We start from the raw sequence: 21,629 nt of genomic DNA, 5'->3' as shown, positions 1-21,629 counted from the left end.
ACGGATATTTTATGCTGGAATAACGTTTCTTTCGATTGATATGGGCCAGGACATAGGCTGTCCTGGTACAACAGTGAATTTCTCTCATCCGTTAGCCAGCAGGTGCGCTCAGCTTATCTGCCTCCCGTTGATTCATCACTTCCCATCAAAAGACCCCCATACACGATCAAGAAATTTGCTCAACAAGGTGTGTGTTTTGCACAAACATTTTGATGGTGTATGGCACGCATTCGCTAGTTGCACAACTGTTTGAAACAAATCGGAATAGACCGAAATAATGTGCGCAACACTTTCTGCTTAATAAGCGGTTTGAACGTCTATGGCAGTGTTTGACGACAATTGGCCGTGTGAAGACCTTTCCTGTATCTATCTAAGTCCGGTTTAGTACAGTGTCAACAAAAAACGTTAATAAGCATTTCTGACGAGAGTTCATCTCAGTTTATCGCGAGTTGCCTGTACTGTGGAAAGTGAAGGGTGAGGTGTATAAAAATATGATGGATGCGGCGTATGAGACACTGGTAGATAAGATGAAGGAGATTGATCCCATCGTAGATAGGGCCCTAGTGTGTACCAAAATTAATACTCTTCGTACTTTGTACCGTAGAGAACTTAAGAAACTCAATAGCAGCAAAAAATCCGGTGCAGGAAGTAAAGATGTGTACGTATCCAATTTATGGTATTTCACCGGTATAGATTTTCTGAGAGACCAGGAGACTTAAATGCAGAGAACATCCACAATGGACGATATCAATGAAGATGACAAGGAAATGGAGAAAATTAATGAAAAGGTAAGCACTTACATTTTTAAAATTAAGTGAGATTTGCACAAACCATTGCAACGTGTAACTTTGCGCAAACAGGACATTGCACAAATCCTTTGTTGCCCAAATTGTTTGATCGGGTATGCACGGGAATTCCCGCACGTCGCAGTTCAGGTCCGTGCTTATAAAGTGCTGATCTGTCGCTCCGACTGTTCTCGAGTTGTGAAGTGTTACTTCGGGGTATAATTCTCATTATGCCTCCACATGTGTACACAGTAGAGGAAAGGACATTTATGTACGATCATTATGTGAAAGCAGAGTCTTGCAGTGAAGTTGTTAGGTGATTTGTAACGCAATGTCCAAGGGTACGCCCACTACATACAGCGACCGTGCGGAAACTCGTAAACAAATTTATGAACAGAGAAGACATCATGTACCATTTGGGATGTTGTGCGCATTGAGAATCCCTCCTTAAAACTTACAAGCTTCAATCTGCTTCGTTGTGATGGGAGTAGACTCAACCGCATACGATACGGCAGCGTGGGAAGTATTATCCGCACACTTTATCTTCGTGCATTTACACCCTAGTGCTGAATCGGTCGACCTCGGCGATCTTCGAGATTCGTACTGGCAACCTTTGAAACACAAACTATGAATCGCTTAAGCATCGTTGTGCGACATCTGGCGTAAACTTTACGTACTAGTACTGTTGTTGTTTACACAACAAAGCCAAAGTATAGAATTCATGCTAGGAACAAGATTCGCATCGAGAAATGTTTTATAATGTTATATAATGTGTATGTGACATAGTTGTTGGCTTAAGATGATAACGGTTTAAGAATTTCATATCGATCGATCATATTCTCGATTCAATTCAGATTTAATTTTCATTCAGTTGGCAGCACCAGGCAGCACTATCGATACCGGAACAGCTCCCTCCTTACTCCCCACCCCCGTACACAAATGCACCAAGATAAAGTGTGCGGATAATACTTCTACCTTTCATCAACAGGGCACGCGGTATTAAGAATGTACCTTTCATGCTTTGTCGCATAGTTTGGAGGACCGCAAGTTGCACGGTCGTCCAAATTTAACTTTTCAGTTGTGTGGTAGTTATACATTTAGCGGTGCAAAATGATTCTTGGCTATGTGTAACTGTACATATGATGTTGATGTATACCAGCTGCCTTTTTTGTACTTAATTATGTACCTATACAGCCATTTGTTCTTAATTCCTGTATTTCATATTCTCTCAGTTCTCACTAAACGAATACGGTAATCTGTATCTGTAAAATCAAAATTAAATTGGTTTGATTCTTTGTTCTTTACTTGTAAAATCATACACGCTTCCAATGACCAGTACCAAACTTTACTCCACACCTCACGATCCAGAAAACTGATTTGATATATTATTTTAAAAATAGAAAAATATATAATTTTTAAAACTTTCAGTTCAATTTGTTTAGTGAAGTTTAATTGAAATAATAACGAAAATTTGGAATTAAGTAGATACTACTTCTTCAAAGAACAATGTGTATTAATTTTTCTGTATATAGTTTATAATCTGAGATACACTGTATTTAAATGTGTGTAACTTAACATTTAATAATAAAATTTGGAATTTCAGGATCCATTTTGTCTAAAAAAATCCTACAATCACAAATTCCGTACAGAGGTGTCCTAACAATACCGTGATAAATATACCGTAGAAGGTTTGTTAGTCCGCTTCTGTGGTGTAGTGGTTAGTGTGATTAGCTGCCACCCCCGGAGGCCCGGGTTCAATTCCCGGCTCTGCCACGAAATTTGAAAAGTGGTACGAGGGCTGGAACAGGGTCCACTCAGCTTCGGGTGGTCAAATGAGTAGAAGGGGATTCGATTCCCACGTCAGCCATCCTGGAAGTGGTTTTCCGTGGTTTCCTACTTCTCCTCCAGGCAAATGCCGGGATGGTACCTAACTTAAGGTCACGGCCACTTCCTTCCCTCTTCCTTGTCTATCCCTTCCAATCTTCCCATCCCCTATGAAGGCCCCTGTTCAGCATAGCAGGTGAGGCCGCCTGGGCGAGGTACTGGTCATCCTCCCCAGCTGTATCACCTGACCCAATGTCTCACACGCCAGGACACTGCTCTTGAGGTGGTAGAGGTGGGGTCCCTCGCTGAGTCCGACGGAAAAACCAACCCTGGAGGGTAAGCAGATTAAGAAAGGAAGGAAGAAGAAGGTTTGTTAGATTTGGCAGGACATTATGGAAAAAATGGAATCAGTGCATAAAAGTGGGATTTTCGGGGTGAGGGGGGGGGGTGAGGTATTTAGGAGCGATAGAACTCAACTTTGGTAAGTTTATAGCTGGTACTTTCGGTAAACATATAGGTTACTCAATATTAATCTGTTTTTTAAGGGGAGCAGTCAGCGAAGCATGTCAGAGGAGAATGTACGCCTGCAATCCTTAAAAGTGAATACGTTGCCTAATGGTTGTTGCCGGCCCCGTGGTGTAGGGGTAGCGTGCCTGTCTCTTACCCGGAGGCCCCGGCCAGGTCCGGGATTTTTACTTGGACCTGAGGGCTGATTCGAGGTCCACTCAGCCTACGTGATTACAATTGAGGAGCCATCTGACAGTGAGATAGTGGGCCCGGTGTAGAAAGTCAAGAATAACAGCCGAGAGGATTCGTCGTGCTGACCACACGACACCTCGTAATCTGCAGGCCTTCAGGCTTAGCAGCGGTCGCTTGGTAGGTCAAGGCCCTTGAAGGGCTGTAGTGCCATGGGGTTTAAAAATGGTTAGTCCTCTTAAACAAAAGTGGAGCCTTCCGTGTGTAATTAGAATTTAATTTACTAGAAATTTTTTATATGAATTTCATTCCTAATTCTCCGGAAAGAAATGCTTTTCTGTGTTCTGGCATACGCTTTACCCGATCAAAATCAAAATAACGATTAAACTGTTGATCTTACCAACAAAGGAATGCGTACAGGATTTAGAATTAAATTTCCCATACAAATGCTCATATGCGTTTCTTCGTAACTCTTTTTGCCTCATAACTCCGCATTGAATTGAATTGATGAAGCATAATAATAATAATAATAATAATAATAATAATAATAATAAACAATTTATTAATCATCATAATTAATAAAGATACAGCACACAAATTGTGCATTGTATAAACAAAGTTTGTCATATGTACTGTCACTTCTCACTATTACAAAAGTTCACAATAGAAAATCCCCGGTTTTTGCATGTGATTACGTGATATCGACTGTAATGCTCATTGCACAGCTTGCAAACACCAGTTTCGTCGGGGTCATGGAAGTACTCAGTGTTGCAAAGTTTATGGTGATACCCATGATTAAAAGGGGGATTCCGCAAGGCAGTATGAATTGACGTCTGTGTTTTCTAATACAAATAAAATGACACGAGCTGGACTCAATAAGTTTCACTAATAGGAAAAGTCCTCTCAGTTTTAATTACTGTGTTGATGGGGTGAAAGTACCTCACTGTGAGTACCTAGGTGTTAATATAAAGAAAGATCTTCATTACCAAGCAACTGGCTGCACGGTTTGATCACGTAGCTATTAGCTAGTGGGTTCAAACCCCACTGTCGGCAGCCTAAACATGAATTTCCGTGGTTTCTTATTTTCTCACTGGGCAAACGCTGGGGCTGTACATTAAGGCCGTGGCTGCTTCTTTCCCAATCCTGGCCCTTTCCTATCCCGTCGGCGCCATAAGACCTGGCTGTGTCGGTGCGACGTAAAGCAAATTAAAAAAAAAAGAAAAGGACCTGTGCTGGGGTAATGGCTAAACGGAACTGTAAATAAAGGTTAATGATCTCTTCATATGGTTATGAGCAGGGCCGGCGGCAGAGGCAACAAATGTCCGGGCATGCAGGGGACCCGTGACCAAAAAATGGAATAAAAAATAAAAATTGTAATTTGATTCAACGGTGATGTTAACAATAAAGAAGGTGGAAAGAAAAAAAATGGTGTATTTTTGGCGCGAACTTGGTGCAGAAATTGTCTGATTAATGTACTTCATTTTTGGTGTAACATGCCATTCTCTTGCACCAACTTTGTTGGTGTGAAAATGGTGTAAATCAACGTGAAAAAATATGTGGTGTCATTATGCTGCAGTTTTGGTGCATTTTTCACGGGTGTTAAATCGGTGCATCCATTGTCGCGTTTGCACCGATAAAAATTTGCACCAATTTTACACCATTATTACACCAACTTTTGGTGCAAACTACGCCGCCAGGGACTGATAATCAGGTAAGTACTGGTTATAAAATAACATGCAAGTTTGCAGTTCTGATCTAAATTAAGTGAGAGGTGTGGGGGGGAGGGTCTACCGGAATTGAAGGGCCCGAGAATCCTGTCACCGGGCCTAGTTATGAGGATACCCAGGGGGTGGTAGTAAGGATGTAGAGGAGAAGGTGCAAGTCTCTGGTTAGACCGCAAGTAGAGCATGGCACCCACACCAGGCCTACTTGAATCGACAGCTGGAAAAATCCAAAGGAAAACAGCACGATTTGTTCTGGATGATTTCCGACAGAAGAGTAGCGTTACTAAAATATTGCGCACTTTGGGCTGAGAATAAGGAGACAAGTTGCTCGAATAAGCAGCTGTCTAGTCGGCAGGGAATTACATTAGTAGACAAATAAGCTTGTGTTGAGTTCTTAAACATAGGAAAGATCATAATATGAAGATAAAGTTGGAATTCAACAGGACAAACTGGCGAAAATACTTATTTATACACCGAAACCCCATAGCACTACAGCCATGGAAGGGTCTGGGCCTACCAAGCGGCCACTGCTCAGCCCGAAGGCCTGCAGATTACGAGGGGCCGTGTGGTCAGCACGACGAATCCTCTCGGCCGTTATTCTTGGCTCTCGAGACCGGGGCCGCTGTCTCACCGTCAGTTAGCTCCTCAATTCTAATCACGTAGGCTGAGTGGACCTCGAACCAGGTCCAGGTAAAAATCCCTGACAGGGCCGGGAATCGAACCCGGGGCCTCCGGGTAAGAGGCAGGCACGCTACCCCTACACCACGGGGCCGGCTAAATACTTATTTATAGGAAGAGCAATTATAGGTTGGAGTAACTCACCAAGGGAGATGTTCGATAAATTTCCAACTTCTTCGATATCATTTAAGAGAAGACTAGATAAACAAACGATAGGCGATCTGTCACGTTGCCGACAGTCCTAAATACAGATTGATTGATTGATTGATTGATTGATTGATTGATTGATTGATTGATTGATTGATTGATTGATTGATTGATTGATTGATTGATTGGAAAAAGTTGTAGGTAATGTTGTAGAAACCTCTCAAGACCTTCGGAAAATGAACTACTACTGTTTCTTGATAGAGCTCGGGCATGAGGTAAGAAAATTTTATGGCATGTTTTTATGGCCGGACGCCCTTTCTGTCTCCAAACTCAGTTCCGAAGCTGATGAAAATTAAATTAATAATGGTGAATGAAATTGTTTAAGGACATGGAAAGAATCGGCTGTGGCCCGTTAATAGGAACTGTCTCGCTACTTTCCTATAAGTGAAAATGGAAAACCAGAGAAAACCATTCACAGGATAGCCGACGATGGGGTTCGAACCCACTCGTGTCTCGAATGCAGAGCTTGGCTCCATCGCTGTAGTAAAGAGCACAATTCATTAACAGTCAATATTTAATTAAAAAATCTGTCATTTCCATCACGACGCTTTAAGAAATCACACGCGGGCGTGTGGGATCACCTCTCCTACTAGCGCGGTGGCGAAGGCACAGAATGAGGATCGGTAGCTTATTACCACAACGTCCGGACTTCCTGGGACTTTTTTTTTAATGTGGTCGCTTCCGCTGCCTACGCTCGTGGCTCGTACAGTACCACAGCCGCGACGCATCAAGTCGGCCGTGCTCGTACCACCGCCGCCTCAATCTCTTTTGAGACGGCGGTGGCTCGTACTGACGAGTTTCACAAACTCTTCGCATGGAGCGCTGTAGCTCTGCGCAGTTTGGCGGAAAAGCAGGCGCACACTTATATCGGTTGAAATTCATAATCAAACTGGAAAGAAGTCCTTCGTACTAAGCCGCTAGTTATTATTATTATTATTATTATTATTATTATTATTATTATTATTATTATTATTATTATTATTATTGTACCGGGCGGTACACCTCTACTCTGTTTATTTAAAAGTTGCGCCAGTTGAAACTCCTCTTCTGGAGGAAGTCTGAACTTTGTCTACGGTCTTAATTTCCAAATTTCTCTGAAGATGTCACTACCTGGAAAATTTTGAGTTTGTGAACTGTGTCATTTTCGACGTACTTTTGTTTTGCTTGTATTAAGAAGTGTGAACTTTCTCTTCTAGAGGACACTACTGAAGATCAACAATAGTGCAACCTAGTGCGGAGTCAAAGAACTATTTTGTTGGAGAAAATTTAATTTCAGGAGTTTGTTCTTTGTTAAATTTCTTTCTGTCATTGTTTAAGTTGGCAATATTTACCCCTTTCTTCCCCTTGCTTTGAATGTATCCAATCACGAATTTCTTCAATGAATTTCTGGCCAATCAGGGGTATCTTCCCCCATCTTGTATCTGTTGCGGGGTCCTACCCAATAAAATCTTTGTGGGAGGGTGTTTTCTTTCCCCTAACGCCTAGAATTTTCTGCGAGAGTATTTAAACTGCTGATTTTAGGGTCTCCGGGCCACTTCTGTTCCATCTTTCAGTGTATTAAGTACATAGCAGGAGGCGGGAAGCGCCTCTTTCCTCGGCAGCGATCTACTACCAGGTAATGGCCTATTAATAACTTCTTTTCTTGCTAGGTCGGCAGTTTAACTCTCGCGGCGGGTTCGAAGTGTTTTCCATCATGTAACCTTTTCCTAAAATGTAACTACTTTTTTTTCTATTCTCTTGTAAAGCTACATTATGGGATAGAGAGTGCTAACCCTCTCGAGTTCCCACTCACATCGTCTTGAGGTGAACTTATTTTTCTCTACCAATTCTCCCGTAATGTAATGTAAATTGCCTTTAAGTCACCTCTGTAGTATGGGATTAGCCCTTGTATTAACGGCCTAGTGCCAAGTAGGTCTTAAGCAAAGTGTATTAGGAGTGCAAGTTCGCCTCCTCTCAAGTTGTATTTTAGAGGTCATGTATTAATCTTTTCTCACCTAATAGACCTCAGTAGGTTGGGTATTTTACCCCTGTGTATATGTCCTTTGAGGACAACTTGAAAGTTGAGTTTGGTGTGGCCTGGGAGAGGCTTAACTTTAAGAGCGAGTGGCTCTTTTCTAAAACTGAGAGTTGTATGCCTCGAGGAGGCTTTGCTGTGTAATTTGGAGCAAGGGCTCCAGGGTTTGAGTGGGGTCTTCTGCCCCTTTTTGTTGAAATTGGTATATCGTAAAGTTGAGCTAGTTGCTCAAGAATTGTGTTTTTAGGGCTCGAAGCCCAAATTCTTTAATCCCTGTAATTGTACATTTCAAGTTGTATTTCGGCTACTAAGTCCCTGTTCTATTTGTTGTTACCTAATTTTGAAAAGAAAATATAACCTTGTTAAATTTTAAAATTTAATTTCTCTTTAGTAGCTTGAGACCTATTCACCACCCAGCACCTTCTTTCATGCTTAACTACCACAAAAACTCGGTAACAAGTGGTAGCAGAGCGTGGTTCTTCAAATTCTTTTTTTGAATGCCCCAGAGAGTGTCTTAGGATTGCGGCGGATACCCCCGCACCTGTTCCTTTTCTTAAGATTGAGTTAAATAACGAGCCTATAACAGCTCTATTAGATTCAGGCAGTGTTTGTTCCATTATTTCGGCTGTATGGTACTCGAAATTGAAATCTGTTTGTAAACTACCTGTCTATGACTCTTCTCGTATTCAATATGTTTCGGCTAATTCATCTCCATTAGAAATTCTTGGTTCCGTACTGGTCAAAATTCGTATTTTTAAATTTACCTGGAAAATTAAACTGTTCGTGGCTAAACACTTGTCTTGCCCCATCATACTGGGAGCGGACTTCATTTCTCACACTGGTCTTGTGCTCGATCTCCAGTCTAGGTCGTGCACATTCAAATTTGTTTCTAGTTGTAAAATACCACTATTAAAGTGTAATTCTGTGTCGTGTTCTTCTATTTCGCCTACCCAGGATGAGATGTTGTTAGACCTTAGACATCTACCTGAGGAGCAGGCTGATAGTATTCGCAAACTGTGTCAGTCGTTTCCCGAGGTGTTTTCTGATTCTCTTGGTGTTACTGACCTTATTGAATACAAAATTGAGGTCACGGATTCAATTCCTGTTCGCTTTCCACCTTATAGGCTGTCTCCTCCTAAAATGAAGGCTCTGAAGGAAATCATCGATCAGATGTTGAAGGATGGTATTATTAGGCCCTCTAAATCGGCGTATTCATCGCCTATTTTTCTAGTCCCGAAACCCCAAGGAGGCTTCAGGCCTGTCATTGATTACAGGGCTCTCAATCGGAAGGTGGTGTTGCAATCTGTGCCCCTTCCCGACCTTCATTCTTGCTTTTCATGGTTTCGTAAGGCCAAGTTCTTCACTATCTTGGACTTGAATCAGGCCTATAATCAAATTCCCCTTGCCGAAGAGTCTAAACACCTTACAGCGTTTGCCACGGACTGGAATTTATATGAATACAACCGCGTGCCTTTCGGGCTCCCCACGGGAGCAGCTGTACTCACTAGGCTACTAGATAGGGTCTTCTCCGACATCAAATTTGAGTACTTATATCACTACTTGGATGATGTCGTCGTATTTTCAGAGACTTTTGAAGAGCATCTAGATCATCTGCGAGAAGTTCTCGATCGCCTTCGTAAGGCGGGGTTAACTGTTAAGTTGTCCAAGGTTGCCTTCGCTAAGCCCTCTATGTCTTTCCTTGGGCATATTGTGTCACCTGATGGTGTAGCTGTCGATCATTCTAGAACACAGGCCATCCGTGATTTTAAACCTCCCAAGGACATTAAAGGTATCGCCAGATTCATTGGTATGGTGAATTTCTTCAGAAAGTTCATTCCTAACCTTGCTAATAGAGCGGCGCCCTTAAACCTTCTTCGTAGGAAAGGCATCAAATTCGAGTGGGGACCTTCTCAACAAGCCGCTTTTGAAGATCTGAAATTAGCTCTCTGTAATGCCCCTGTACTTGCTATGCCGGATTTCTCGAAGAAATTCATCGTCCAAACCGACGCGTCGTCGTCAGCGGTAGCTGCAGTCCTTCTTCAAGAGACTGAACTAGGGAGGCGCCCCATCGCCTATGCATCTAGGACTTTGTCGGCTCAAGAAGCCAAGTATTCCATCTATGAGCTCGAAGGTTTGGCAGTTTTATTTGCCTTAGAAAAGTTCCGTCTCTATCTGGAACATGTCAAATTCGACCTGGAGACAGATAACCAAGCCTTAAGCTGGGTCTTAGGTAGGCCGCGTCGTACAGGTCGTATAGCCCGTTGGGCCATCCGTATTTCTGCCTTCCAATTCGATGTACGGCATATCAGAGGTACTGAAAATGTTGTCGCCGATGGACTCAGCCGTATGTTTCATAACGACGTAGAGACCCACGAACCGGTCGACAGTTCATCACCTTCCGAGTCCATACTATCTGGTGTTAATGCCATCTTAACAGATGCTCCCATGCTTTTTAGGGATATTGAGAAATACCAACGTGAAGATCCGACGCTGGCTCCGATAATGGAAACCCTTTCTTCTGGGGAGCATGTCGTCCCTTATGTTCTGAGGAATGGTGTTTTATGTTGCCCTTCGAGGCATGACAAGATGATGAAAGTTGTTGTTCCAGCGGTTCTTGTACCTATGATCTTCAAATACTATCATGAGACCCCATTGGGGGGGCATCTTGGAATCTTTAAAACTCGTGAAAAGATTCGTGAAATGTTCATATGGAAAGGTATGGACGGTGAAATTCGAGAACTTGTAAAAGCTTGTAAATCTTGTTTGATCAGTAAACCCACCATGTCCACTAAAGTAGGCCTTTTGTCTTCTCATCAAGCGTCGCGCCCCATGGAACGCCTGTATATCGATTATGTGGGACCCTTCCCCCAGTCAAAGGGTAATGCCAACAAGTTCATCTTTGTGTGTGTAGATGGTTTTACAAGATTTTCTTGGTTATTTCCGACTAAGCTGGCTACCGCTCAGTCCACCATTACTTGCCTAAATTCTATTTTTGCTTCTTTTGGTCCGTGCCAATATATTGTATCTGATAATGCTAAGGCTTTTACATCTAATTTATTTCGTAAATTCTGTTTTGACTTATCAATATCTCATGTAACTACTTCTGCTTATTACCCGCAACCATCTCTGGCTGAACGAGTTAACCGTAATCTCAGGTCCGCTCTCATTGCTTATCATCATGAAGATCCTTCCAGGTGGGACACGTACCTGCATTGGTTAGCTTTTGCTTTGAATTCGGCGGTTCATGAATCTCACAAGTTTACTCCAGCTTCTTTGATGTTCAAGTTTGTTCCCAACTCGCCGCTCTCTAACCTCTGGTCTCTGAGTGACATTCTGCCCGAGACAATAGATCCGGACAACATCAAAGATCTTTGGAAGAAGGCTAAAGCCAATCTTAAAGTGTCTCATGAAAAGGTTAGGGAAAGGTATGATCGTGGACGGAGACCCACCCCTTTGAAGGTAGGTGACCAGGTTATGGTCAAAAATTTTGTTCCCGCGGGCAAGCTTGCCCCCAGATTTCATGGGCCTTGTATCATTCTCGATTTTCTTACGCCGGTTACTTTATTGTTAAGTAATCCAGCCACCGAGAGGATATTTAGAGTTCACCTGTCCCAGGTGAAACCGGTGTAATTTCTGTGTTAACTTGCTCCATATTATTTTGGAAAGGATATGAAGGTTATATTTTTTTTGAGTTTCACTTTTAAGGCATTCTGCCCCTTCTGTAATATTTTGGTTTTAGATGTAAGCCTTGTGTAAAACCTGCCCCGACCCGTTAAACTGCCATCCTGTTCTTGCCACGGCCATTACCACGCTCCCGTCTCCTGCTCCACCTTACACTGTGGCTTCATAATAGTAAATGCCATGGATATCTACACGCCGCTGGCCCCTCAACCTCTCCACAAGCCTGTACCCTCAAAGAAGATGGTAGTCCAACACAATTCTGCCGCCTAGCTTTAATGTTTCAGCGCCCCCGCAGCCGCGCAGCGCCGTGCAGCGACTGGGGAGGGGGATGGGCCCCCTCCTCTCCAGCGAGGACGACATGTGCACGGCGAGCCGGAGCTCTCCCCCCGGCCAAGGCTGATGTGCGGCGCACGTCCTGCTACATGCCCGCAGCCTGTATCTGTTCACCGCGGGCGCGGCGTACTTCAACACCTCTGCTCCCCTCATAGTGCGGGCGAGCGGTATCTCAGGGTACTTGAGGGGTCCGAGCGGCCTCCGTTGGACGCAAGCTGCAACGGCCGGTCTGGCCATCCGACTAAATCTACATCAACTACATGGACAGTCACCATAAGCAATAATTACATTTGGGAATTTAACAACAATATTTGGTGGACATCGCAAAACTTTTCTTCACTTTTAAGCATTAAAAGTTTATCTTCAGAAATTCAAATTCTACAAACTTAAAGACTTTGCTTCACCTGCAACAACAAATTGTGAAACTGAATCACACAACATTCTGAAAATCTTGTAATCTATTTTCATATTCACCTTATAACTTGGAACTTGTTTCAAACTGATTTCATGTGTCACCCCTGGAGGAACTTTTGGGGGGGGAGGTCTGTACCGGGCGGTACACCTCTACTCTGTTTATTTAAAAGTTGCGCCAGTTGAAACTCCTCTTCTGGAGGAAGTCTGAACTTTGTCTACGGTCTTAATTTCCAAATTTCTCTGAAGATGTCACTACCTGGAAAATTTTGAGTTTGTGAACTGTGTCATTTTCGACGTACTTTTGTTTTGCTTGTATTAAGAAGTGTGAACTTTCTCTTCTAGAGGACACTACTGAAGATCAACAATAGTGCAACCTAGTGCGGAGTCAAAGAACTATTTTGTTGGAGAAAATTTAATTTCAGGAGTTTGTTCTTTGTTAAATTTCTTTCTGTCATTGTTTAAGTTGGCAATATTTACCCCTTTCTTCCCCTTGCTTTGAATGTATCCAATCACGAATTTCTTCAATGAATTTCTGGCCAATCAGGGGTATCTTCCCCCATCTTGTATCTGTTGCGGGGTCCTACCCAATAAAATCTTTGTGGGAGGGTGTTTTCTTTCCCCTAACGCCTAGAATTTTCTGCGAGAGTATTTAAACTGCTGATTTTAGGGTCTCCGGGCCACTTCTGTTCCATCTTTCAGTGTATTAAGTACATAGCAGGAGGCGGGAAGCGCCTCTTTCCTCGGCAGCGATCTACTACCAGGTAATGGCCTATTAATAACTTCTTTTCTTGCTAGGTCGGCAGTTTAACTCTCGCGGCGGGTTCGAAGTGTTTTCCATCATGTAACCTTTTCCTAAAATGTAACTACTTTTTTTTCTATTCTCTTGTAAAGCTACATTATGGGATAGAGAGTGCTAACCCTCTCGAGTTCCCACTCACATCGTCTTGAGGTGAACTTATTTTTCTCTACCAATTCTCCCGTAATGTAATGTAAATTGCCTTTAAGTCACCTCTGTAGTATGGGATTAGCCCTTGTATTAACGGCCTAGTGCCAAGTAGGTCTTAAGCAAAGTGTATTAGGAGTGCAAGTTCGCCTCCTCTCAAGTTGTATTTTAGAGGTCATGTATTAATCTTTTCTCACCTAATAGACCTCAGTAGGTTGGGTATTTTACCCCTGTGTATATGTCCTTTGAGGACAACTTGAAAGTTGAGTTTGGTGTGGCCTGGGAGAGGCTTAACTTTAAGAGCGAGTGGCTCTTTTCTAAAACTGAGAGTTGTATGCCTCGAGGAGGCTTTGCTGTGTAATTTGGAGCAAGGGCTCCAGGGTTTGAGTGGGGTCTTCTGCCCCTTTTTGTTGAAATTGGTATATCGTAAAGTTGAGCTAGTTGCTCAAGAATTGTGTTTTTAGGGCTCGAAGCCCAAATTCTTTAATCCCTGTAATTGTACATTTCAAGTTGTATTTCGGCTACTAAGTCCCTGTTCTATTTGTTGTTACCTAATTTTGAAAAGAAAATATAACCTTGTTAAATTTTAAAATTTAATTTCTCTTTAGTAGCTTGAGACCTATTCACCACCCAGCACCTTCTTTCATGCTTAACTACCACAAAAACTCGGTAACAATTATTATTATTATTATTGTTCTCACATATAGATCTGCATGTCCCAGGACCTAAACCTGGTCTCTTTACATGTATGTATCTTTAAAAAAAATAAGAACAGAGAAACTCACCTACGGCAAGTTTCTTCTGACCTTAAAGATATTCGCTATCGGGGAGAAATCGTATCCGGTTATGTATAAAATACATGATCGGAATGAAAAACCCCTACTTTAACACGCGTCAGTTTTTATCTTTGATACATTAGCCACGGTCCTCGGGTTTTACGCCTAGTAGGCAATTTTGAAATTTGGAAAAGTCTTCTAATCATGTTGACGCCGCGATCTTGAGGACCGGCAGGGATGCGACATAATACACCTAGAGCTGTCTTGGCTATGAACCTGCGTATTGTCGGTATTTGTAGGGAGGTGTGTAGTCTTCGTAGATTCGTGAATCGTGGGGAGTTGGTCATAATGGATATTATCCTGTTTAGTGTTCTAATATATGTCTTGGGGATATATCCCCAGGCTTCGCAGCCGAACATTAAGACTGGCCTAAATGCAGGCTAGGTATATCCTCTTTTTTGAGTTGAACAGGCAGATGCCTGTCTCTCAAGAGAGGGTACAGCGCGACGTACGGACTTTCGCTCTGGCGATGGCCTGGACAATATGATCTCACCATAAGATTCCTATCCAGGGTCATTCCCAAATATCTTGTCCTGGGTTGCCATGGTAGGGAGGTATTGTTAAAAGTCAGTGCCAGGGGATCTATTTTGGCAACCGCCTTCGTCGCGTTAACCTTAAGGAACACTGGGAGTGAGTTTTCTAATTTTTTTTATTTATTTATTATTTTCTTTGCTTTACGTCGCACCGACACAGATAGGTCTTATGGCGACGATGGGATGGGAAAGGCCTAGGAAGTGGAAGGAAGCGGCCGTGGCCTTAATTAAGGTACAGCCCCGGCATTTGCCTGGTGTGAAAATGGGAAACCACGGAAAACCATCTTCAGGGCTGCCGACAGTGGGGCTCGAACCCACGATCTCCCGATTACTGGATACTGGCCGCACTTAAGCGACTGCAGCTATCGAGCTCGGTCTAATTTCTTTAGTTATTATCCTATTTTAATATAATTCCGTATACTACATGTGTCAGTTACTATATACCATACTACAAAGTTTTATACTCCTATCTTTAATAGTTTTTGAAATATTGATAAAACATTATTCGAATTACGCAACTTTTCAAAATACCCCCTGCATAATACTAAGAAAGTTAGTACAGTTATTACATTATTTTCTGATGTGTTGTTCCTGTACAAATTAATATAAGCATTCATTTTAACAGTTTTATATTACTTACTGTGATATAGTAAATTTTCTGATACAACTTTTTTTTTCTCGAAATAATAATATTTTTTGAAGTTTGAAATGTTTTTCTGAGCAATCCACTTGTTCAACAGCAAAACTAATGCTTGCAGTTGTAGAACATGCATCAAAGAACATACATAAGAATTTACAGCTCATTTGCACTAAAACTGGTCTGCAAGGAGGAAATTTTATCTTCAAAAATAGAAATAGGAGAAAAATGCATTTTTATGAAAACAAGCAGTTTTTACACTATGTCAGTTTACCTTATCAACTAGAAATGTCCTGCACCATAAGTAACACCTTCCTTCTTCTTGTTTACAGCCTCCTTTTTCAGTTTCTGAACCTTTGTCTTGCGGCGGGCTGTTTTTCTCTTTTGAGAGGCTGATCGGGCACTATCACGTCTCTTCACAATTTCTTGTGTTCCATGAGGGAGTTTTGCTGAGGACCTGAGTTCAGTTTTAGCAGTGCATCCCATATTAAATTCTGCTACAGCATTACAAACAGCAATACTCAGTCTTTTCTGCGAGATGACAATCTCTTTCGGACACTTCCGCCAGACTAGAGAATGCAAACACTCACTCTGATTATGTGTTGCTCCTCGAACACATAGGGACAATAACTCATCAGATGCCAGCCTCTGATAGACTGGAATTATTTTTAGTACTAATGGGTCTGATAACTTGATGGACATTTTATCATGGCTCTGCGGCTTTATGCCTTGTGCCATACTTTTATTTGGGACATTTGCCATGCTGTGGTTTGTCATCTGTTGACATGCAATGACTGAGAGTGGCATATATGGCTCTTTTCATGTCTCCTACACTAGGAATATGATTAACAATTGCATTTCTGTGGTAGCTGGTAAGTTTTGTAATGACAGCATTGGTACGAGCTCCTTTTCCATGACCACCTAGCTGTACCCCTTTTTTCTTCCATGACTGCACTACCTGCCTCAAGCCTGTACCCATTCTCATTGCAACATGGTTGATACATTCCTCCTTCTTGAGTGTTACCTCACTACCATAAACATTTTCACTTACAAGATGATTGAAAGTTTTAGAGTCATCGTCTGAGAGCATTGTAGTATAGCGCATCTTACAATGAGAAATGGAACGCAAATCTATCAGAAGAGGGCGTTTAAAGGTCCATGCACCAGACATTTAAAACCTGTGATAGCCCTTTAAAAATGGTGGAGTGCCGAAAAAAATATCACTAATCGTTCCGCAAAGGTTAGAGGTGTATTTACACTGACTGACAGAGCAAATGCAACACCAAGAAGGAGTGGTTCGAAAGGGATGAAAGTTGGGGAAAAAACAGAGACGGCACGGACGAATAATTGATGTTTGTTTCAAACCGATATGCAGGTTACACAAAGCGCATGGCATCGACTCAGTAGGATGTAGGACCACCGCGAGCGGCGATGCACGCAGAAACACGTCGAGGTACAGAGTCAATAAGAGTGCGGATGGTGTCCTGAGGGATGGTTCTCCATTCTCTGTCAACCATTTGCCACAGTTGGTCGTCCGTACGAGGCTGGGGCAGAGTTTGCAAACGGCGTCCAATGAGATCCCACAAGTGTTCGATTGGTGAGAGATCCGGAGAGTACGCTGGCCACGGAAGCATCTGTACACCTCGTAGAGCCTGTTGGGAGATGCGAGCAGTGTGTGGGCGGGCATTATCCTGCTGAAACAGAGCATTGGGCAGCCCCTGAAGGTACGGGAGTGCCACCGGCCGCAGCACATGCTGCACGTAGCGGTGGGCATTTAACGTGCCTTGAATACGCACTAGAGGTGACGTGGAATCATACGCAATAGCGCCCCAAACCATGATGCCGCGTTGTCTAGCGGTAGGGCGCTCCACAGTTACTGCCGGATTTGACCTTTCTCCACGCCGACGCCACACTCGTCTGCGGTGACTATCACTGACAGAACAGAAGCGTGACTCATCGGAGAACACGACGTTGCGCCATTCCCTCATCCAAGTCGCTCTAGCACGGCACCATGCCAGGCGTGCACGTCTATGCTGTGGAGTCAATGGTAGTCTTCTGAGCGGACGCCGGGAGTGCAGGCCTCCTTCAACCAATCGACGGGAAATTGTTCTGGTCGATATTGGAACAGCCAGGGTGTCTTGCACATGCTGAAGAATGGCGGTTGACGTGGCGTGCGGGGCTGCCACCGCTTGGCGGCGGATGCGCCGATCCTCGCGTGCTGACGTCACTCGGGCTGCGCCTGGACCCCTCGCACGTGCCACATGTCCCTGCGCCAACCATCTTCGCCACAGGCGCTGCACCGTGGACACATCCCTATGGGTATCGGCTGCGATTTGACGAGGCGACCAACCTGCCCTTCTCAGCCCGATCACCATACCCCTCGTAAAGTCGTCTGTCTGCTGGAAATGCCTCCGTTGACGGCGGCCTGGCATTCTTAGCTATACACGTGTCCTGTGGCACACGACAACACGTTCTAAAATGACTGTCGGCTGAGAAATCACGGTACGAAGTGGGCCATTCGCCAACGCCGTGTCCCATTTATCGTTCGCTACGTGCGCAGCACAGCGGCGCATTTCACATCATGAGCATACCTCAGTGACGTCAGTCTACCCTGCAATTGGCATAAATTTCTGACCACTCCTTCTTGGTGTTGCATTTGCTTTGTCAGTCAGTGTATAATGAAAAATCATAAAATCGATTTTTCGACAATTTTTGAATAAATTTCACTCTCCGTGTCCCTTAACACGGTTAACGTCGCACCAGTCCTCAAAGAGCTTTAAATATTCAATCGTCTGCCTATTGCGCTATGCGTACGTGCAATAATCTTGGAAGATCGTTCACCATGAGGCTGTAGAGCACCGGTGAAAGTGTGCTGCTTTCGGATACTCCCGCTTCCACTCCGCTCACCATCTACACTCACAAAGAACGATCTTCTGTCCTGGAAGCTAGCTACCATACTAGTTATGCTATATTCATCCAGAGTGACACCATGTTGTATTGTTGTGCCGAGAGAAATTTTAACATGGATATGTTTTTGGGCTGGTGTCTATCTGAAATTAGCGTGGACACTTTTGTGTGGACAAAAAACGACACCGTAACCAGTCTACGTCATATGGGTGAAAGAACGATGCCATTTTGGTGGACTGAAAGACATGTTCTTGGAGGATGCTGATGCTGGACGTATAAAACCTATAAAGAGTGTCCTCATAGCCTCCCCTGCCCGCCCCCACTCCTCCCTTTAAAATAAGTACATTTTCGTTTTCAGAACTTTTCTATTGGTTACAGAGTATCACAAGCAAGTTTGCCAAATTTTATCTTTCAACTCATCTAGGAATACCTTAGAAGAACCTTGAAAATACTTTAGTGAATGATCGTTTAACGTGCGAATGTATGGGGAGGGGAAAGTAGCTTAGTTAGGATATCTGCCTCCAGGTCTATGAACCTATTTGCAGATTATTGTCACATTATTTTTTAAAAAGCTGTAAGCAAAGGAATGACGAATGATTTTAATGAGGAAACATTAAAACATTAAAACTAAAAACTAAAACTGGAGTTTCTGCATGATCCTCTAAAATACTTCCAGGCACCGTACAAATTCTGGTGGCCTCCACTGCTCAAGAAGTTGAAACCGAAACAAAATGGAAAATCTTCATTTCAACAGTTTCATGTGGTACAAGAATTACTTGAGCTGGAGTTTCTGCATGATCCTCTAAAATACTTCCAGGCACCGTACAAATTCTGGTGGCCTCCACTGCTCAAGAAGTTGAATTGCATGGGAACGGGGCGCCTCTAGATAAGAAAGTAACATTTCAGGTGGCACATTATAACCGTTTTATGTATTTTAGGGAAGGAAGAGAAAATTATAGTTTTCCATATATAGGAACTCTTCTTCTTCCCTGTGGGTGAAGTGAAATAGTGCATTCGTTATCTGTACCCCATACATATTGTAAGAGGCTACTAAGAGGGGAACATTACTCTGTCTCTCCTCTTCTAAACCCAAAACATATCCATGGTTCTATGTTTTGCCGTGTAGTGAAGAAATTTACATAGTATCTTTTTCTACTGAAACCGAAACAAAATGGAAAATCTTCATTTCAACAGTTTCATGTGGTACAAGAATTACTTGAGCTGGAGTTTCTGCATGATCCTCTAAAATACTTCCAGGCACTGCAATGGTTTTTCAACCCGAACTGCACGCTGCAGTTTGGCATTTAATACTTGGCCGATGCTACCAGGAGCTTTCTCTTAATATTTTGGAAATCTGCGAAAGACCTCGGGAGTTTGGACCAAAGTTTTGTGATCGCGTCGAGGATTCCATAGAAGCGGCACTTGATAAGCCCAGATCTGCTGTTGAAAGTGCTACTTCCTTCACACACAAGTTCCTTCCTAATATTAAAATTCCAAGCTCCAGTAGTGTTTACTTTCAAACTGCATGAATGAGAATTCGATAATTATACAGCAAAAATCGAAGAAATTATCTAAAAGACTATCAAATAGAATTGGCATAAACGAAAGAAACAGGCAGTTGAATTGGTTATTTTTAAAGCCCCTTAAGTCAGTCATTTCGTCATTGTCATGTTATGAGGGAAATTAAAGTTGCAACATAGATGCACATTCTGTGTAGAAATGCCGTAATTCTGATGAATAGAATGAATGTGAGGACACTAGGAACTTTTGGTCTGGTTTTGAAACTCTTAAAATCATTGATTTGCGGGGTTTCCCAACGTAACTCTTGTTGAGTACCGTACAAATTCTGGTGGCCTCCACTGTTCAAGAAGTTGAATTGCATGGGAACGGGGTGCCTCTAGATAAGAAAGTAACATTTCAGGTGGCACATTATAATGTATTTTAGGGAACAGTTTGGTTACTAGCCAGTACATTGATGGTCTCGTAAGTAACAGTACTCCCAATGCAATTGAATCGGTTATATTTAAAACCCCGTAAGTCAAGAATTGTAAATCTGTGGGAAAATAAGAAAAACTGAATAGGCCATAATTAATTACGTAGAGAACTTTTATATGCGTTCGTTGCTTGTGAAATTTAAATATTGATTGGGAATGCAGTGGAGGTATATAATGTGTTTGTATAAATATTACAGTATTGTTGCTAGTCTGGTTTAAAACTTCATGACTTACGGAATTTCAAAAACTAATGAAGATGTTTTTATCATAACATGGCTCATGCTTCTTACAATAATATGATGAATTACAATATGCATCTAGAAAATGATTCACGTGTCAGTTAGTAAAAATTTGCGAAAAATTACGAAAATTGTGTTTTTATGAAAGTAAATGAAATGGCGTATGGCTTTTAGTGCCGGGAGTGTCCAAGGACATGTTCGGCTCTCCAGGTGCAGGTCTCTTGATTTGACTCCCGTAGGCGACACACACCCAGCCCCCGTGCCAGCGAAATTAACCAATGATGGTAAAAATTCCAGACCCTGCCGGGAATCGAACCCGGGACCCCTGTGACCAAAGGCCAGCACGCTAACCATTTAGCCATGGAGTCGGGCTTTATGAAAGTACACACCGTAGAAATGATTTCGAAATGAACATATTTTTAACCAATCTCTCTGTCAGTGATATCCCAGTCATACACGGTTTTCCAGAATCTTTGAATTTCCCTTTATTCGGTATTTATACTTCCATTTTTTTCAAATCTTCCATTCTCTTTATATTAATTGGAAGATTCTGTTTGAACGCTTCTTTTTTCTGGCAACACAATTACAGCCACTATAAAACTGTGATGTTAGACTTGCGATAGCCGAGAACAGATTTATAGCTTAGAAGGCTGTGCTTCAGAACGAAAGATTTACAAAAAAGGCAAACAGGGCAAAATTCTTCCCCTATTAAAACCGAGGAAAATAATAGTGATACAAAAACAAATCACTTACTTATCGTTAAATTAATAAACTAAGGGTGAACTAAAGTAATGTACTTACCGTTGACTCTGCACAGGTGAACTGCTGTGATATCACTCTTTCAGATAAGATAAACTGATTATCAGCTTGAACACGTATTCCGATAACAGATTTATTAGTAATCTTCCTTTGTCATAGCTAGACTTCCTCTAAAAGACCTCAGTGAGTAATCAAAGCCATGAGATCAAGCTTTGAGAAAAACGCAAAAATTAAACATGTATTTTCACACGATGTTTTTCATTTTATATTAAATAATAAAAACAGTTAACATGCCAACTTTTAAAGCCGTGGTTCTTGCAAAAGTAGCCAAAAACTCACTTCAAAATTGCAGGAAAGTGACTTGTTATTGATCTCATCTAAAGAAATACTTTTCTAAGAAAATATTTTAATCCTTAGGCACCCAA

General features: G+C 42.4%; 1 protein-coding gene across 1 annotated transcript in view; it reads right to left on the bottom strand.

Annotated features, from left to right (window-relative positions):
* The window catches only part of LOC136882278 (caspase), a 41,056-nt gene extending 19,757 nt beyond the window's left edge, over positions 1–21,299 (bottom strand). The window contains exon 1 of the mRNA XM_067154832.2: positions 21,247–21,299. The gene's annotated coding sequence lies outside the window, so the exon portion shown is untranslated. The remainder of the gene's footprint in view (positions 1–21,246) is intronic.
* Positions 21,300–21,629: the final 330 nt, after the last annotated feature.

The sequence above is a fragment of the Anabrus simplex genome, chromosome 10 (genome assembly GCF_040414725.1).
Source record: "Anabrus simplex isolate iqAnaSimp1 chromosome 10, ASM4041472v1, whole genome shotgun sequence".
NCBI classification, from domain to species: domain Eukaryota; kingdom Metazoa; phylum Arthropoda; class Insecta; order Orthoptera; family Tettigoniidae; genus Anabrus; species Anabrus simplex.
Note: the sequence above shows the minus strand (reverse complement) of the source record. Positions and strands in the feature narration are given on the sequence as shown.